The sequence below is a fragment of the Octopus bimaculoides genome, chromosome 7, assembly GCF_001194135.2.
Source record: "Octopus bimaculoides isolate UCB-OBI-ISO-001 chromosome 7, ASM119413v2, whole genome shotgun sequence".
NCBI classification, from domain to species: Eukaryota; Metazoa; Mollusca; class Cephalopoda; order Octopoda; family Octopodidae; genus Octopus; species Octopus bimaculoides.
The window spans coordinates 61,387,762-61,393,225 of record NC_068987.1 but is presented as its reverse complement, the minus strand read 5'-3'; the positions used below and the strand labels follow the sequence as shown (position 1 = coordinate 61,393,225).

Sequence of the window (5,464 nt, the reverse complement as noted above, 5' to 3'; positions counted from 1 at the left end):
CGTTCGGCTGCACATTGCACAACTGACCCTGCAGAAGTTGAACGAATTGGGCTACGAAACTTTGCCTCATCTGCCATACTCATCAGACCTCTCGCCTACCGACTACCACTTTTTCAAGCATCTTGACAATTTCCTGCGTGAGAAATGCTTCAGAAACTAAGACGATGCCAAACACGCCTTCAACGACTTCATTACCACCAGAACGCAGGATTTTTATGCTACTGGCATAAATAAACTTGTTTCGTGTTGGCAAAAGTGTGTTGATTCTGATGGTGCATATTTCAATTAATAAAGTTTTGTTTGAGCCGAGACATGTGCATTTGAATTTAAAGGTTAAAGACCGCAAGAACTTTCTTGACAACCTAATAGAATATTGAAATATCATAGAAATCCCACTGCTGTATATGGGTGCAGTTGTGGCTGTGTGGTTAACAAGTTTTCTTTGCAACTACATGGTTTCAGGTTTGATCCCACTTTGAACAATTGTCTTCTAGCTATGATTTTGGTTTGACCAATACCTTGTGAGTAGGTTTTTTTTTTTACTGATGAAAACTTGTTTATGTCTACACACATCTGCCAGCCCCTGCCACCTAAAAAACATTCATATCCATCACTTTCCCCACATGCCTGCTTCCTGACACAAACACATTCCTATACTTGCACATACATAACTGCACCTCCACCTCCTTAAATCACCACTCTGTCTCCGTAGAACAGCATTTGCACCTGGTTCATAATTCTTTGTTTCTTTTTTTCCCTCTCTCACTGACTGTTATTCTCTCTCACACTCCTTCCCATGCTTTTCTCTTATGATGAAGGACTGATGTCCGAATCATTAAGATTCTCTTTCCATTAAAGTGTTAATCTCTCTCTTTCTGTGTTTGTGTGTGTGTGTGTGTATATATAATTTATTTATGTGTGTGTTGTGTATTGCACATCAGTGAAGGGTGTATTTGGTGTATTTGGCAGCAAGGAAACCAACTATACTGTTGCTTTCAGAATTAAGTCCCTTGAGATGCATGATATTACAGATGACATTCCTTTATCACTCCAGCCATCAAAAGAGGAAGTGAACCAGTGATTGGCCTGATAGGAAACCTGTAATCAAGGGCACTATTGTTCACAAATATTACAGCTTGAAATTAATAAATGATCAGAATCAATGCATATCAACAACTATATATTGATTGAAAATTAATTACTATCATTATCATGATGATAATTATCATCAAACGAGTTAAATATAAGTTGTTCAGAATTTCAGTATGGCCTCTCCTCATCCAGCATTATTCACCATCACAATCACCACCACCACCATCATCATCATCATCATCATCATCATCATCATCATCATCATCATCACCATCATCATCATCATCATTAAGCATCTGTCATCCATGCTGGCAAGGATTGGATGGTTTGACAAGATCTGCTGGGTCAGAGCATTGCATGATGCTCCAACGCCTGCTTTGACTTAGTTTCTATGAGTGGATACCCCTCCCAGACCTCATTGAGATTTTATCCTGAAACTTTAAAATGTTATCTAACCACTTGGCTCTAAGTCTTATACAACTGAGATGCTTAATGAAACTAAAAAAATGTAAAAATGCTAATTTATTTGTCTTGGAGTAGACAGGGGAGCTTAAAACAGTATTAATCCTCTGAATGACTGTACACTTGAGAAACAATTTAATCTTGTTTGCAATGCCAAAGATTAGTGTTGAGTTGCGAATCATCAATTAACTGAGATACTTTTTGTGTTAATGTTAATCAATCTCTCTTAATAACCAAGTTCAGCCCACCAATCTAATTTTGAAATGTTACCTATTTATATTTTAGTCAGATAAACTGTGTAAGCCTCGTAAACTGTGTAATGTAGAAGAGAAAAAAGTGAGTAGGCAATTATGACTATCAATATCCTCTAACAGGTGATAACAGGTAATAACAGCAGTTGATTTGCTGGTTGGAAGGTTGATGCTACTACATTCCATTATGGTACTCTACTCTATTTCTCTGGCAGTGATATTTATCTCATTGTGGGCCTTGCTCAATGGTTACCATGAGGGAATTTATATTTCACTGCTGAGGGCTGCAGTATTTTAATGTAATAGACAATAAGCTTACAGTGATGATCTCAATCTGCCATATATGCATCAATTTATAAGGCGGCGAGCTGTCAGAAACGTTAGCACGCCGGGCGAAATGCTTAGCGCTATTCCGTCTGCCGTTACGTTCTGTGTTCAAATTCCACTGAGGTCAACTTTGCCTTTCATCCTTTCAGAGTTGATTAAATAAGTTCCAGTTATGCACTGGAGTCGATGTAATCGACTTAATCCCTTGTTTGTCCCCTCTATGTTTAGCCCCTTGTGGGCAATAAAGAAATATATATATATGCATCAATTTACTACTGTGGAATGGTGCCTAGTGCCTTCAGTGGTATGTGAATACATCTCCCTACTGTTTTTTTGAGACTGTAACCAAGTTTGAAAACGTCATGGGGATTGTTTTATTTCACTTATGCTGAGAATGCCATAAACACACACACACACCACACACAACACACTAAACACACTCAACATATGCACATACTCACACACACATACACACACATACACGTAAGTCTGGTTTCATTCAAAAGGTTGAACCTTTATATAAACTAGACATTATCTGTGGTTTTATATTTCTTAATAGACACAAGTAATAGATTGAGATAACAAGAAATTAACCCATATGCAATCAAGATAAGATGCTTTGATTAAGATGACAACATTCTTACATGAAGCAAACCAAATATGTATATATATCATCATCATCATCATCATTATCATGAAGCTTCCTCCTAAAAAGTGCTAATTTTTGTATGCTGGAGTAGCTGAAGGAGAGTTTACACACAATTTTAATAACCATTTGTTTTGTTTAAACGTTGCTTATAAAGATATTTATGTTAGATATTAATGTTTCATAAACATAAATACTGAGACAGTTAGAGTAAGTTTTCTAAAATACATTGTAAGCCTACAAGTATGATAGAGCCCCTCTGTGGTTAATTGACTGTTTAGAAATAACAGCCAAATTTTTCTCCAATTACACTCTAACATATTTTTTTTTTTTAAAAGGAAAAACATGTAGGATTATGTGGCCATAGCTGCACTGTGCCTGAAAATATGATGGGATAGTTATGGCTGCAATGCTTTTGATCATAACTTTAATTGATCAGACCTCCCTTGAGGCTAAATTACATAAGTCACCACCCCACGCTGTGTTGATACCATTATAAAATTGATAAGTGGATTATTAGTTCCAGTGCCAGGTTCAATACTCACTTTGGTATAACTTGAAGAGAGACGAGCCACACTAAGCTGAATTTTTTTTTCTAAGGTGCAGGTGTATGGCTAAGAATTTTGCTTTCTGACCACACGGTTTCAGGTTCAATCCCACCATGTGGCACCTTTGGCAAGTGTCTTCTGCTATAGTTCTAAGCTGACCAAAGCTTTGTGAGCAGATTTGAGAGATAGAAACTGAAAGAATCCTGTGTGTGCATGTGTGTATATATTTGTGTCTCTTTGACTTCACACTGTCTGATAGTTGTACATGATCATTACTGTTGCTGTCATAGAATCTGTGTAATTCATTTCCAGTATTCTGTGAAGCATGTCTGGCCACTGGGAAATATTACCCTGTTTGGAAACAAATGTGAGTTAGTGATGGGAAGAGCATCCTGCTGTAGAAAGTCTGCCTCAATAATCTCCATCTGACCCATGCTTGCATGGAAAAGGGGACATTAAAATCATGATGGTTAATGATAATATTACACAATTATGGACTCTTCAGTAGTGACTCTGTGCCCTAATTGGTTAGTGTACTTTTTACATCATTTCTCTTTTATTTTTTAATATTTTTGTGGCACTTTTTGCACTTTTGCACAGTATTTCAGGTACCTTTCTGAATATTTTGAAAATAAATTGAACAGATCTATTTTAATTACATTAGAAGAGCTGGCTTAGTACCTACCTACTGTTCCATGTTGATTTCCTGCTTGATAATTATAGTACTGAAATTTCATATATAAAGGTTTATTATTTATGAGCATTACAATTGTAATTGTTCATTCAGTAGTTTTTTGATTAGTTTTTTCTTTTAATTTTTTTTTTAACATGAATCCATTTAATAAGTTGGTTGTCATATATTTGGCATATATTTAATTTTTGTATATTAGAGAAATCAATAATATCTTGGAACTCATTGCATTTCCACAAGGTGGAATAAAGTAATTTTAGTGTCAGTGATTTTTGGTCATTTCGGAACTCAGCTTCACAAGGTTGTTTTATTTTAAACATATATTATAATAAATTAACTCATATAATATATCTCTCCCCTATTTAAGGTGCAGGCATGATAAGAAGCATGCTTCCCAACCAGATGGTTCCAGGTTCAGTACCAATGTGTGGCATCTGGGGCAAGACTTTTCTACTATAGCCTTGGGCTGACTAGAGCCTTGTAAGTGGCAATTAGATTAACAGATATATATATATATATATATATATATATATATATATATATATATATACATACACAGGGTGTGGTGAATAAACTGTTGTCTAAATTATGCAAAAAATGAAAATAACACTAACATCTTGTTTTAACACATATATTTACCAAAATTACAAAAAAAAAAAAAAAATCTTGAAATACTAAAGAGTAAGTTTATTCAATAAAATCGCCATTGACTTCAACCATGGCCTCTAGATGACTTCGGAATCTCCTGCAACTCTTCTGGACAGTCTCCTTGTTTAAGTTCGTGAATGCTGTCATAATCCTTGCCTTCAGTTCATCTTTGGTGTTACAAGGAGTTTTGTTGGTCTCTCGCTCAGCTGCGCCCCACACATAATAATGAAGGGGAGTTAAATGGCCAGATGTTAGGGATGATGTGGTCATAGAAATTGTCTGATAGCAATGACTTGGTTCTCCTGCTTGTGTGGCATGGTGTAGAGTCCTGTCGCTAGACATAGGCTGTTGCAGTAGCCACCCTCTTGATCTACCTCCTCCGGATGCTTGATGTAAGTCTCTGTGTTGAGTCTGATGCTGTGTGAGAAGATGAATGGAGGCATAACATTGCCATCACTAGTGATCACTCCAAACACCATGATGTTGACTACATGTTTGATTTTTATCACTCTTGGTACATGTCCTCAGATTGTACTCTGCTCTGATTGACACCCAAACACTCTGAAATGTTCGTATTGGAGCTTCCGGCATGAATGCCAAATAGTACAGCATGTCATTTCCAAATTTCTGGCAGAGTGAATTGTGTCATGGTGTTGTTTTTCTCACAGATAGTTCCCAACTGATCCTACTATACTGTATAGCCGACAAAATCAAGAACAAATAACGTGCATGCATGAAATTAAAAATATAAAATGGTAACGATTTACCCATCGCACCCAGTATGTATATATATATATAT

At 36.3% G+C, this 5,464-nt stretch overlaps 1 protein-coding gene across 1 annotated transcript in view; it reads left to right on the top strand.

Moving 5' to 3' along the window:
• LOC106874649 (protein FAM135A) overlaps window positions 1-5,464 on the top strand; it is a 303,488-nt gene that overhangs the window by 112,193 nt on the left and 185,831 nt on the right. The window lies entirely within an intron of this gene.